Source organism: Mustela nivalis (genome assembly GCF_964662115.1).
Source record: "Mustela nivalis genome assembly, chromosome: 3".
Taxonomy (NCBI): domain Eukaryota; kingdom Metazoa; phylum Chordata; class Mammalia; order Carnivora; family Mustelidae; genus Mustela; species Mustela nivalis.
The window spans coordinates 30,921,438-30,937,096 of record NC_139022.1 but is presented as its reverse complement, the minus strand read 5'-3'; the positions used below and the strand labels follow the sequence as shown (position 1 = coordinate 30,937,096).

Sequence of the window (15,659 nt, the reverse complement as noted above, 5' to 3'; positions counted from 1 at the left end):
GTTGTAAATCTCCAGGACATTGGTAAACCAAGGGAAACTCCTGTCCTGCAGGATTGTGATTTCTGCAAGTTAACTATTTGTTTCTTGCTGGCAGTCAGGGGTGCCTGAGGAGTGTCACACACATTACTGAGGGGAGCAGGTGGAGAGGGGGTGCAAGGTGCCAGTTTTTGCTTTGTCCTCAGCCAGCCTCCTGCTCCCTCATCACACACAGCATCTCCTTTCCGAATTCAAACAGACACCTCAAGTCTCATAGTTCCATTTCTGAGTTCCTGATTCTTGACTCCCCTGCTTCACCCTTAGCATCAGGGCTACTCTCTTAGAGCCTTCCCTAACTCCTTGATAGGCAATTCTCTTCATTCAGATGCTCAGGACAAATCCAGCATATGATTCCCCTCCCTTATCTTCCCCCAGCAGGTCAACAAACCTTGGCAGGACTATATTCAAAATACATCTGGAGTCCAGGCTCTTTTCACACCCTCTGTCTCTCACTCAACCAATCCTGTGCCTTCTCTCACTGAACAACTAAATAGGCATGTTAGGTTCTTTAGGCTTATCTAGTCAGACTCCTTGATCATCTATCTGCCAAACTCCTTCCAAAGCCTCCCTTCAGTGGTTTCATCATAATTAGAATAACTTCTCAAGAAATTACCAGGCCCTCCAGTATTCTACATCACTGGTCCATGATTATTTGTAAGCCTTCCTTTCCTAACACTCTCCCATTGTGCACACTACTGTATATTGCAACCCAGGGGCCCCCCAGGTAATCATGGACGTGGCAAGCTCCTTGCATTTTTAATGACCTTAGAATTTGCTGTTCCCTCCACCAGGGACACTAATCCTACATATGCATATTTTGTGTCTCTTCTCAATGGTCAAGTCCTCAGAGAGGCCTCCCTCTCTGCTTATACTTCTTTATTCTTCTTCATAGCACCACCACTCCTGGACTCCATGTCACCTTTTCATTTCTCCACTATTTCTTGTATTTCCCCCCTAATAGGAAGGTTCATGTGAGCATGGACTTGGTTTGTTTTATTTGCTGCAGTATCCATACTACACATTTGGAAAGTACTCAGGCAATGGCTGAGGTCTGCTGAAGGAGCCCTAGATCTTCACGTAATTGTGACTATTCAATTAATGCTGAATAAACAGGTAAGAAAGTGAATAAATGAAGACAACTGGATTGTGAGCCAAAGCTCTTAACCATAACAAGCTCACCAAACTGCCAATTGGTAAGCTTCAGTGTGTAGAGAAGGAACACTTCTTAGCTTTTCTCAGATTACCACACCATTGACTCTCTAAAGTCTCATGTGAGAGTATTATAGCATCACTGGCCACTGTATACATGATTTCAAATGAATTGCAGATGTAGAAAGTATATTTTCAAAAACTGAAAGAGAATGGTTTGGAGGCCTTCGTTCACCAAGCAATGACCTTCAGCACACTTCATGGCCTTGACTGTTATGTAGTTATTCTCCAGGAATAACCAGAGATTCAAGGACTGGTGAAACTCTTGATATTTTTCACAGATATGTCCACTTCCTGGAAATCCCTTTGACTGACTTCACATCCAAGCTAAAATAAAGATTCAAGCACTTCTTCTGCTGGGGCAAATCAGAGTCATGGAAGCAGGCCCTGATGTGGAAGAAAGTGAAAGTCAGTGATGTCAGAGCATCCAGCCAGAGCTTCTCAATTGAGTAAAGCTTTCTTCATTTCAATGAAAGCATCAGACAAATTAGGCAAAATCAACACAAGGTATAGTGTTTATGAACAGGGTTTCCTTCAGCAGAGTCTTCACCAGGTTTAGGAAATCAGTCATTTATGTCAAGGTTGGAAGCCAAGGAAAAGCATAGCTCAGGCACTCTGATATTGCTGAGGGTAGCTAGGCAATTGTCTCATATCTACTGAAAAACTCTGTCCTTTTTGAAGGACATCGTTGTTTTTCCCTTCATTGTATAAATCATTGTCCACCTTGATTCTAACAAAGTGGAATTTCTCACCTACCTCCTTAATCTTGGGGGCCAGCAAGTCATCATTAAAATTAAAACATAACAGGGGAGAGAAGTCAAGATGGCAGAGAAGTAGCAGGCTGAGACTACATCACGTAGCAGGAGATCAGCTAGATAGCTTATCTAAACATTGAAAACACCTACAAATCCAATGGGAGATCGAAGAGTAGAAGAACAGCAATTCTAGAAACAGAAAATCAACCACTTTCTGAAAGGTAGGACTGGCAGAGAAGTGAATCCAAAGCAAGCGGTAGAGCAACGGAGCACTAAATCAGGACTTTTAAAAGTCTGTTCCACTGAGGGACATTGCTCCAGAGGCTAAACCGGGGTGCAGCCTACGTGGGGTCAGCGTGGCCCCAGGTCCCGCAGGGTTACAGAAGGATCGGGGATGTCTGACTGTCACAGAGCTTACAGGTATTAGAACGGGGAAGCCAGCTACAGAGACAAAGCCAAGGAGTGAGCTCTCAGCTCGGGGTTACCTTAAACCGGTCACAGCCTGGGTGAGCTCGGTGCGTGGCTGGAGGCCAGGGAGACGGGTATTATTGGGCACTATTCTCTGAGGGCGCACTGAGGAGTGGGGCCCCAAGTTCTCGGATCCTCTGGGTCAGAGACTGGGAGGCTGCCATTTTCATTCCTGTCCTCTGGGAACAAAAGCTCCCAAAAGCAAACCCGAGCGGATTACTCAACCCGGCCCCTGGTAAAAGCAGTGCAATTCTGCCTGGGGCAAAGACACTTGAGAATCACTACAACAGGCCCCTCCCCCAGAAAATCGAGAAATCCAGCCAGGACCAAGTTCATCTACCAAGGAGTGCAGGTTCAATACCAAGGAGAGCAGCGGAATTCCAGAGAAGGAGAAAGCAAAGCACTGAACACATGGCTTTCCCCCCATGATTCATTAGTCTTGCTGTTAATTTAATATGGAGTGGGGTTTTTTTTTTTTCAATTTTTTTTCTTCTGCTGCTAAATTTTTCTTAACTTTTACCCTTTTTTAAATGTTTTTAACTAGTTTATTTAATATATATATTTCTTTTTTATATTTTTTCTTTATTTGTTTTCTTTTTTTAATTGTTTCTTTTTTTTTCTCTGAACCTCTTTTTATACCCTTTCTCCTCCACACGATTCGGGGTCTCTTCTGATTTGGTTAAAGCATATTTTCCTGGGGTCTTTGCCACCCTTTTAGTATTTAACTTGTTCCTTCATATACTCTTATCTGGACAAAATGACAAGGGGGAAAAATTCACCACAAAAAAAAAAAAAAAAAGAACAAGAGGCAGTACCAAAAGCTAGGGACTTAATAAATACAGACATTGCTAATATGTCAGATCTAGAGTTCAGAATGACGATTCTCAAGGTTCTAGCCAGGCTCAAAATAGGCATGGAAGATATTAGAGAAACCCTCTCGGGAGACATAAAAGCCCTTTCTGGAGAAATAAAAGAACTAAAATCTAACCAAGTTGAAATCAAAAAAGCTATTAATGAGGTGCAATCAAAAATGGAGGCTCTCACTGCTAGGATAAATGAGGCAGAAGAAAGAATTAGTGATATTGAAGATCAAATGATAGAGAATAATGAAGCTGACCAAAAGAGGGACAAACAGATACTGGACCACAGGGGAGAATTCAAGAGATAAGTGACACCAGAGATGAAACATTAGAATAATTGGGATAAGAGAAGAAGAAGAAAGACAGAGGGGAGCACAAGGTATATTGGAGAGAATTATTGGAGAGAATTTCCCCAACATGGCAAAGGGAACAAGCATCAAAATCCAGGAGGTACAGAGAACCCCCCTCAAAATCAACAAGAATAGGTCCACACCCCATCACCTAATAGTAAAATTTACAAGTCTTAGTGACAAAGAGAAAATCCTGAAAGCAGCCCGGGACAAGAAGTCTGTAACATACAATGGTAAAAATATTAGATTGGCAGAAGACTTAACCACAGAGACCTAGCAGGCTAGAAAGAGCTGGCATGATGTATTCAGAGCACTAAACAAGAAAAATATGCAGCCAAGAATACTATATCCAGCTAGGCTATCATTTTGAAAATAGAAATAGAGATAAAAAGCTTCCAGGACGGGGCGCCTGGGTGGCTTAGTGGGTTAAGCCGCTGACTTCAACTCAGGTCATGATCTAGGGGTTCTGGGATCGAGTCCCGCATCGGGCTCTCTGCTCAGCAGGGAGCCTGCTTCCCTCTCTCTCTCTGCTTGCCTCTCCATCTACTTGTGATTTCTCTCTGTCAAATAAATACATTAAAAAAAAAGCTTCCAGGACAAACAAAAACTGAAAGAATTTCCAAACACCAAACCAGCTCTACAGGAAATATTGAAAGGGATCCTCTAAGCAAAGAGAAAGCCTAAAAGTAGTAGATCAGAAAGGAACAGAGACAATATACAGGAACAGTCACCTTAAAGGCAATACAATGGCACAAAATTCATATCTCTCAATAGTTACCTTGAATGTTAATGGACTAAATGCCCCAATCAAAAGACACAGGGTAACAGAATAGATAAAAAAACAAAACCCATCTGGGCGCCTGGGTGGCTCAGTGGGTTAAGCCGCTGCCTTTGGCTCAGGTCATGATCTCAGGGTCCTGGGATTGAGTCCCGCATGGGGCTCTCTGCTCAGCAGAGAGCCTGTTTCCTCCTCTCTCTCTCTCTCTGCCTGCCTCTCCAACTACTTGTGATTTCTCTCTGTCAAATAAATAAATAAAATCTTAAAAAAAAAAAAACCCATCTATATGTTGCCTACAAGAAACTCATTTTAGACCTGATGACACCTCCAGATTTAAAGTGAGGGGGTGGAAAAGAATTTACCATGCTAATGGACATCAGAAGAAAGCAGGGGTGGCAATCCTTATATCAGATCAATTAGATTTTAAGCCAAAGACTATAATAAGAGATGAGGAAGGACACATATCATACTCAAAGGATCTGTCCAACAAGAAGATCTAACAATTTTAAATATCTATGCCCCTAATGTGGGAGCAGCCAACTATATAAAGCAATTAATAACAAAATCTAAGAAACACATCAACAATAATACAATAATAGTAGGAGACTTTAACACTCCCCCTCACTGAAATGGATAGATCATCAAAGCAAAAGATCAACAAGGAAATAAAGGCCATAAAGGACACACTGGACCAAATGGACAGCACAGATATATTCAGAACATTTCATCCCAAAGCAACAGCATACACATTCGTCTCTAATGCACATGGAACATTCCCCAGAATAGTTTACATCCTCGGTCCTATATCAGGTCTCAATCAGTAACAAAAGACTGGGATAATTCCCTGCATATTTTCAGACCACAATGCTCTGAAGCTAGAACTCAATCACAAGAGGAAATTTGGAAAGAACCCAAATACATGGAGACTAAACAACATCCTTCTAAAGAATGAATGGGTCAACCAGGAAATTAAAGAAGAATTGAAAAAATTCATGGAAACAAATGATAATGAAAACACAATGGTCCAAAATCTGTGGGACACAGCAAAGGCAGTCCTGAGAGGAAAATATATAGCAGTATAAGCCTTTCTCAAGAAACAAGAAAGTTCTCAAGTACACAACCTAACCCTACACCTAAAGGAGCTGGAGAAAGAACAAGAAAGAAGCCCTAAACCCAGCAGAAGAAGAGAAATCATAAAGATCAGAGCAGAAATCAATGAAATAGAAACCCAAAAAACAATAGAACAAATCAACGAAACTAGGAGCTGGTTCTTTGAAAGAATTAATAAGATTGATCAACCCCTGACCAGACTTATCCAAAAGAAAAGAGAAAGGACCCAAATAAATAAAATCATGAATGAAAGAGGAGAGATCACAACCAACACTAAAGAAATACAGACAATTATAAGAACATACTATGAGCAGCTCTACGCTAACAAATTTGACAATCTGGAAGAAATGGATGCATTCCTAGTGACATATAAACTACCACAACTGAACCAGGAAGAAATAGAAAGCCTGAACAGACCCATAACCAGTAAGGAGATTGAAACAGTCATCAAAAATCTCCAAACAAGGGGCGCCTGGGTGGCTCAGTGGGTTAAAACCTCTGCCTTCGGCTCAGATCATAATCCCCGGGTCCTGGGATACAGCCCCACATCAGGCTCTCTGCTCAGCGGGGAGCCTGCTTGCTCCTGTCTCTCTGCCTGCCTCTCAGCCTACTTGTAATCTCTGCCTGTCAAATAAATAAATAAAATCTTTAAAAAAAAAAAATCTCCAAACAAACAAAAGCCCAGGGCCAGACGGCTTCCCAGGGGAATTCTACCAAACATTTAAAAAAGAACTAAGTCCTATTCTCCTGAAACTGTTCCAAAAAATAGAAATGGAAGGAAAACTTCCAAACTCATTTTATGAGGCCAGCATCACCTTGATCCCAAAACCAGACAAGGATCCCATCAAAAAAGAGAACTACAGACCAATATCCTTGATGAACACAGATGCAAAAATTCTCACCAAAATACTAGCCAATAGGATTCAACAGTACATTAAAAGGATTATTCACCATGACTAAGTGGGATTTATTCCAGGGCTGCAAGGTTGGTTCAACATCTGCAAATCAATCAATGTGATACAACACATTAATAAAGAACAAGAACCATATGATACTCTCAATAAATGCTGAAAAAGCATTTGACAAAGTACAGCATCCCTTCCTGATCAAAACTCTTCAAAGTGCAGGGATAGGGGGCACATACCTCAATACTATCAAAGCCATCTATGAAAAACCCACCACAAATATCATTCTCAATGGAGAAAAACGGAAAGCTTTCCACTAAGGTCAGGAACACGGCAGGGATGTCCATTATTACCACTGCTATTCAACATAGTACTAGAAGTCCTAGCCTCAGAAAACAAAACAAAAAAAAAAAAATTAAAGGCATCCAAATGGGTAAAAAAAAAGTCAAACTATCACTCTTCACAGATGATATGATACTATATGTGGAAAACCCAAAAGACTCCACTCCAAAACTGCTAGAACTTGTACAGGAATTCAGTAAAGTATCAGGAGATAAAATCAGTGCGCAGAAATCAGTCGCACTTCTCTACACCAACAACAAGACAGAAGAAAGAAATTAAGGAGTCAATCCCATTTACAATTGCACCCAAAACTAGAAGATACCTAGGAATAAACCTAACCAAAGAAGCTAAGAACCTATACTCAGAAAACTATAAAGTACTCATGAAAGAAATTGAAGAAGACACAAAGAAATGGAAAAATGTTCCATGCTCCTAGGTTGGAAGAACAAATATTGTGAAAATGTCTATGCTACCTAAAGCAATCTACACATTTAATGCAATTCCTATCAAAATACCATCCTTTTTTTTTCAAAGAAATGGAACAAATAATCCTAAAATTTATATGGAACAGAAAAGACCTCGAATAGCCAGAGGAATATTGAAAAAGAAAGCCAAAGTTGGTGGCATCACAATTCCAGACTTCAAGCTCTATTACAACGCTGTCATCATCAAGACAGTATGGTACTGGCACAAAAACAGACACATAGATCGATGGAACATAATAGAGAGCCCAGAAATAGACCCTCAACTCTATGGTCAACTAATCTTCAACAAAGCAGGAAAGAATGTCCAATGGAAAAAAGATAGCCTCTTCAATAAATGGTGTTGGGAAAATTGGACAGCCACATGCAGAAAAATGAAATTGGTCCATTTCTGTATACCACACATGAAAATAGACTCAAAATGGATGAAGGTCCTCAATGTGAGAACGGAATCCATCAAGATCCTTGAGGAGAACACAAGCAGCAACCTCTTCGACCTCAGCCGCAGCAACGTCCTCCTAGGAACATCGCCAAAGGCAAGGGAAGCAAGAGCAAAAATGAGCTTTGGGGATTTCATCAAGATCAAAAGCTTTTGCACAGCAAAGGAAATAGTCAACAAAACCAAAAGAGAACTGACAGAATGGGAGAAGATATTTGAAAACAACATATCAGATAAAGGGCTAGTATCCAAAATCTATAAAGAACTTATCAAACTCAACACCCAAAGAACAAATAATCCACTCAAGAAATGGGCAGAAGAATAAAGACATTTCTGCAAAGAAGACATCCAGATGGCCAACAGACATATGAAAAAGTGCTCCATATCACTTGGCATCAGGGAAATACAAATCAAAACCACAGTAAGTTACCACCTCACACGTCAGAATAGTTAAAATTAACAAGTCAGGAAACAACAGATGCTGGCGAGGATTTGGAGAAAAGGGAAACCTCCTACACTGTTGGTGGGAATGCAAGCTGGTGCAACCACTCTGGAAAACAGCATGGAGTTTCCTCAAAAAGTTGAAAATAGAGCTACCCTATGACCCAGCAATCGCACTACTGGGTATTTACCCTACACATAGAAATGTAGTGATCCGAAGGGGCACATACACCTGAATGTTTATAGCAGCAATGTCCACAGTAATCAAACTATGGAATGAACCTAGATGTCCATCAACAGATGACTGGATAAAGAAGAGGTGGTTTATATATACAATGAAATACTATGCAGCTGTCAAAAGAAATGAAATCTTGCCTTTTGCAACGATGTGGATGGAACTAGAGGGTGTTATGCTGAGTGAAATAAATCAATCAAAGAAAAGCAATTATCATATGATCTCCCTAATATGAAGAATTTCAGAGGCAATGTGGGGGGTTGGGGAGTAAGGAAGGAAAAAATGAAACAAGATGGGAACAGGAGGGAGAAACCATAAGAGACTCTTAATCTTACAAAACAAACTGAGGGTTACTGGGGTAAGGGGAGGGAGAGGGTGGTTGGGTTATGGATATTGGGGAGGGCATGTGCTATGGTGACCACTGTGAAGTGTGTAAACCTGGCGATCCATGGACCTGTATCCCTGGGGCTAATAATACGTTATATGTTAATAAAAATTAAAAAAAAATTTAAGTAAAACCTATCAAATGCTGTCCACAAGAGATTCATTTTAGACCCAAAGACACCTCCAGATTGAAAGTGAGGTTTAATCAGGGAGATTCAAATTAAAACCACATTGAGATACCACCTTACACCAGTTAGAATGACCACAATTAACAAGACAGTAAACAATACGTGTTGGGGAGGATGTGAAGAAAGGGAAACCCTCTTACACTGTTGGTAGGAATGCAAATTGGTGCAGCCACTTTGGAAAACAGTGTGGAGATTCCTCATGAAATTAAAAATAGAGCTTCCCTATGACCCTGCAATTGCACTACTGGGTATTTACCCCAAAGATACAGATATAATGAAAAGAAGGGCCATCTGTACCCCAATGTTTATAGCAGCAAGGGCGACAATTGTCAAACTGTGGAAAGAACCAAGATGCCCTTCAATAGATGAATGGATAAGGAAGATGTGGTCCATATACACTATGGAGTATTATGCCTCCATCAGAAAGGATGAATACCCAACTTTTGTAGCAACATGGATGGGACTGGAAGAGATTATGCTAAGTGAAATAAGTCAAGCAGAGAGAGTCAATTATCATATGGTTTCACTTATTTGTGGAGCATAAGGAATAACACAGAGGACATGGGGAGATGGAGAGGAGAAGGGAGTTGAGGAAAATTGGAGGGAAACATGAACTATGAGAGACTATGGACTCTGAAAAACAACATGAGGGTTTTGAAGGGGCAGGGGGTGGGAGGTTAGGGGAGCCAGGTTGTGGGTATTATGGAGAGCACGCATTGCATGGAGCACTGGGTGTGGTGCAAAAACAATGAATTCTGTTACACTGAAAATAAATTTTAAAATAGTTTAAAAAAAAAGAACGTGAGGTGTAAAAAACCATTTATCATACTAATGAACATCAGAAGAAAGCTGGGCTGGCAATTCTTATATCAAATTAGATTTTAAACCAAAGACTGTAATAAAAGATGAGGAAGAGCTCTGTATCATACTTAAAGGGTCTATCCAACAAGAAGACCTAACAATTGTAAATATTTTTGTCCCTAACTTGGGATCAGTCAATTATATAAGCAAATTAATAACAAAATTAAAGAAACACATGAATAATAAGAAAATAATAGTAGGGAACTTTTAAAAGATTTTATTTATTTATTTGAAAGACAGAGATCACAAGTAGGCAGAGAGAGAGGAGGAAGCAGGCTTCCCACTGAGCAAAGAGCCCAATGTGGGGCTCAATGCTAGGACCCTGGGATCATGACCTAAGCCAAAAGCAGAGCAGCAGTCCCCTACTATTGGGGCACCTTTAAGCCAGGTGCCCCAATAGTAGGGGGCATTAACACCTCATTTGCTGCAATGGACAGATCATTTCAGCAAAAGATCAACAAGGAAACAGGGGTGTTGAATGACACATTAGGCCAGGTGGACTTCACAGATATATTAAGAACATTCCATCCCAAAGCAACAGAATACACATTCTTCTTGAGTACACATGGAACATTCTCCAGAATAGATCACATCTTGGGTGACAAATCAGGTCAACCAGTAACAAAAGGTTGGGATCATTCCCTGAATATTTTTAAACCACAGTGCTTTGAAACTGGAAATCAATCACAAGAGGAATTTTGGAAAGAACACAAATACATGGAGGTAAAAGAACATCCTACTAAAGAATGAATGGATTGGGGCACCCGGGTGGCTCAGTGGGTTAAAGCCTCTGCATTTGGCTCAGATCATGATCTCAGGGTCGTGAGATTGAGCCCCACATCAGGGTCTCTGCTCAGCAGGGAGCCTGCTCCACCTCCACACCCCTGTGCCTGCCTCTCTGCCTACTTGTGATCTCTGTCAAATAAGTAAATAAAACCTTAAAAAAAAAAAAGAATGAATGGGTCAAACAGGAAACTGAAGAATTTTAAAAAATTCATGGAAACAAAGAAAATGAAAACAGAACTGTTCAAAATCTTTGGGATACAGCAAAGATGGTCCTAAGAGGGAAATACATAACAATACAAGCTTTTTTCAAGAAATAAGAAAAGTCCTAAATATGCAACTTAATCTTACACTTAAAAGAGCTGGAGAAAGAACAGCAAATAAAACCTAAACTCAACAGAAGAAGAGAAACCATAAAGATTAGAACAGAAATCAATGAAATAGAAACCAGAAGAACAGTAAGACAGGTCAATGAAACTAGGAGCTGATTCTTTGAGAGAATTAATAAGATTGATAAACTCCTGACCAGACTTATCCAAAAGAAAAGAGAAAGGACCCAAATTAATAAAAATATGAATGAAGGAGGAGAGATCACAACCAACACCAGAGAAATACAAACAATTATAGGAACATATTATGAGCAAATATATGCCAACAAATTAGGCAACCTGGAAGAAATGGATACATTCTTAGAGAAGTATAAACTACCAAAAGTGAACCAGGGAGAAATAAAAAACCTGAACAGACCCATAACAAGCAACGAAATTGAAGCAATAATCAAAAATCTCCCAAAAAAAAACCAAGAGCCCAGGGCCAGATGTCTTCCCAGGGTATTTCTACCAAACATTTAAGGGAGAAGTAATACCTATTCTCCTGAAACTGTTCCAAAAATAGAAATTTTCTTTGAAAGAAAAAAAAAGGAAAACTTTCAGACTCTTTCTATGTGTTCAGCATTACCTTGATCCCAAAACCAAAGACCCCACCAAAAAGGAGAATTACAGACCAATATCCCTAATAAACATGGATGCCAACATATTCAGTGAGAGTATCCTAGCCAATAGGATCCAACAGTACATTAAAAGGATTATTCACCACAACCAGGTGGGGTTTATTCTTGGGATGCAGGGGTGGTTCAACATTTGAAAATCAATTAACATGACACACCATATTAATAAAGGAAAAGACAAGAAACATATGATCCTCTCATTTGATGCCAAAAAGCCATTTGACAAAGCATAGCATCCTTTCTCGATTAAACTCTTCACAGTGTAGGGAGAGAGGGAACATACCTTAATATCCTAAAAGCCATATACGAAAAGCCAACAGCAAATACTATTCCCCTAAGGTCATGAACGTGCCAGAGATATCCACTATCACCACTATCTTTCAGCTTAGTATTAGGAGTCCTAGCCGCACCAATTGGACAACAAAAAGAAATGAAAGACATTCAAGTTGACAAGGAGAAGTCACACTCTCATTCTTTGCAGATGACATTATACTCTATGTGGAAAACCCAAAAGACTCTGCCCCCAAATTACTAGAACTCATACAGCAATTGAACAACATGTCAGGATACTAAATCAATGCACAGAAATTGGTTGCATTTCTATACACTAACAATGTGTAAAAAATAAGGAGTTGATCCCATTTACATTATACCAAAAACCATAAGATACCCAGAAATAAACCTAACCAAAGAGGCAAAGGATCTGTACTCAGAAAACTATAGAACACTCATGAAAGAAATTGAGAAAGACACAAAGAAATAGAAAACTGTGGAAGGAGCCAAGATGCCCTTCAACAAATGAATGAATAAAGAAGATGTTGTTCATATACCCAATGAAATATTACTCAGCCATCAGAAGGGATGAATATCCACCATTTGCATTGACATGGATTATGCTAAGTGAAATTAGTCAAGCAGAGAACGGCATTTATCATATGGTTCCTCATGCAGAAAATAAGGAATGGAATAGGGGACATCAGGAGAAGGAAGGGAAAACTGAAGGGTTGGGAATCAGAGGGGGAGATGAACCATGAAGACTATGTACTCTGGGAAACAAACTGAGGGTTTGGGGGCAGGGAGATGGGTTAGCCCAATGATGGGTATTAAGGAGGGCATGTGTTGCAATGAGCACTGGGTGTTGTATGCAAATAATGAATCATGGAACACTACATCAAAAACTAATGAAGTACTATATGGTGACTAACATAACAAATTTTTAAAAATGAAATGGAAGAATGTTGCATCCTCATGGATTGGAAGAACAGATATTAAAATATCTATGCTACCCAGAGCAATCTACACACTCAGGGCAATCCCTATCTGCAACTGTCCCTCAGAACAATGTATTACTTAAAATATAACCCATGAGAAATTTTACTAGTTATCAAGCATGTTTAGATATAGTCTTAAGAAAAACACATACTGGCAACAGGCCTCTGGGGGAGAGGACAGATATACAGCCTTGAAGCTGAGCAGCGGGGGATGCCCAGCCTGTTCAGGGAGGAACACCACCTGCCTCAGGGATGCCAAGCAGCTGAGAACGCTGCGCCCGCTCAAGGAGGAAAGCGGCCTGCTTCATTTTTCCGTTATTTCCCCTTCCCTCCCACCCCCATCCCTCCCCAAGAGTGCCTGTGGCTAGTTGGATAAGTCCTTTGAATGTGCTTGCTCAACTATAAACTTTATACTGTTTGTCCAGACATATTTTGCCTTCCTTCTTGTTTATCTACAAGGCATATGACTAATGTTTGGCCTTCTTCGGCTCTTCTGTTGATTACCATTTCTATCCAATAAAAGCAGGACTGAGGAGTTGTTTGGGACAACAGTCTTTTCTACTGTTGTCCCCTGCTCCCTTTCTCTTGCATCTGAGTTGTTTGTGCCTCATTCTTCTCCCATGCACCGTCAGGAAGTGGCACCTATCAAAACACCATCAACATTTTCACAGAGCTGGAACAAATAATTCTAAAATTTGTATGAAACAGAAAAGATCCCAAATAGCCAGAGGAATGTTAAGGAAGAAAACCAAAGCTGGAGACATCAAAATTCCAGCCTAATAAGCCATATTACAAGGCTGTAATCATCAAGACAGTATGGTGCTGGTACAAAAACAGATGACACATAGATCAATGGAACAGAATAGAGAACCCATTAAGGGACTCTCAGCTCTATGGTCAACTAAGCTTTGACAATGGAGGAAAGAATATCCAAAGAAGCAAGTCTTTTCAACAAATGGTGTTGGGAAAATTGAACAGCCACATGCAGAAAAATCAAACTGGACCATTTTCTACACAATGCATAAAAAGAAACTCATAATGGATGAAAGACCAAACTGTGAGACAGCAATCCTTCAAAATCTTAGAAAACACAGACAGCAACCTCTTTGACTCAACTGCAGCAACTTCTTCCTAGACATATCTCCAAAGGCAAGGGAAAGAAAGGCAAAGATGAACTATTGGGACTTCATAAAGATAAAAAGCTTATGCACAGCAAGGTAAACAGTTAACAAGACAAAAAGACAACCAAAATAATGGGGGAAGGTATTTGCAAATGTCTTATCAGAAAAAGGGCTAGAATCCAAGATTCATAAAGAACTTACCAAACTCAACACCCAAAAAAACCAAAATAATCCAGTCAAGAAATGGGCAGAAGACACAAACAGACATTTCTCCAAAGAATACATCCAGAAGGGCCAACAGACACAAGAAAAGAACCCTCTTCCACTATTGGTAGGAATATAAGCTGGTGTAGCCACACTGGAAAACAATATGGAGGTTCCTCAAAAAATTAAAAATAGACCCAGCTTTTGCACTCCTGGGTATTTACCCTGAAGATACAAATGTAGTGATCCCAAGGGGCGCTTACACTCCAACGTTTATAGCAGCAGTGTCCACAATAGTCAAACTATGAAAAGAGACTAGATGTCCATTGACAGATGAATGGATACAGATAGAGTGTGTGTGAGTGTGTGTGTGTGTGTGTGTGTGTGTATACATATATACATCTGTATATATGTATGTATGTGTGTGTGTATATGTATATATATATTTACAAAAAAAAAAGAAAAAGAATATTTGTGAGTGAACCCAATGCAGACCGAGCCCCATATTTCCCCCCATCTTATCATCATAGGGAAAGGGTGATGGGAAAAATATATATATGCTGCTTTATTCTAGGAAGGTGTAATAAACATCTGCATCATCAATGGACATAAAGCACAACACAAGAGTCCACCTCACTGACATCATCTGTAAAGGATGGAGTTGGTGTCCAGCAATAGGGACTGTTTCTCCTATGCAGATAGACATGTGCATTGTTATACATTGTCTGAGGTCTGTTAGACCTCTTGTCTCTGAAAACCCACCCCTAGTCCCTAATCTACCAGAGGTCCAGCTGGTGTTCCAGACATACTTTCCCAGTTCCAAGTTACCCCAGAAACTGCCAATGTCCTATATCCTACTTAGACTCTAAGAGACTAAGAATGGCAAATGCTGTTGTCCTTTTCCAAACTGGTCATCACCAGAAGATCCCTACAGAGCTAGTTTGCCCCTTCTAATATGTGAGGTGACAGGAAGAAATGCCCACCTTGGAAATGAGCTCTAACTATATAATCTACAGGTACTTTTAACTGGGTTTTTCTAACCTCCAGAAGTATGAGAAGTAAATTTCTGTTCATAAGCCATGCAGTCTGTCGAATTTGTTAGGGCCTGAATGGACAAAAATAATGCCCAACTAAGGATTATTTTATATTGCTATGGCTACAAAAACTCGGAGTTTTAAACAGCACTATGGTAGTGAAGGACTGATTCACATTACAACATAATTTAGTTTCCAATCATAGTCACCTAGTAAAAATTCTGCTTATTTTAAATTTTTGTACAATGTTCACATTTTTATTTTTTATTTTTTTAAGATTTTATTTATTTATCTGACAGAAACACAGTGGTAGAGGCGGCACAAGCAGGGGGAGTGGGAGTGGAAAAAGCAGCCTTCCTGCTGAGCAGGGAGCCCAATGCAGGGCTCAGTCCCAGGA

The 15,659-nt window shown here is 40.0% G+C and overlaps 1 long non-coding RNA gene across 1 annotated transcript in view; it reads right to left on the bottom strand.

Annotated features, from left to right (window-relative positions):
• Window positions 1–1,301: 1,301 nt before the first annotated feature.
• The window catches only part of LOC309861115, a 19,068-nt gene continuing 4,710 nt past the window's right edge, over window positions 1,302–15,659 (bottom strand). Inside the window, exon 2 of the long non-coding RNA XR_014309758.1 lies at window positions 1,302–1,632. This is a non-coding gene — a long non-coding RNA (uncharacterized lncRNA). The remainder of the gene's footprint in view (window positions 1,633–15,659) is intronic.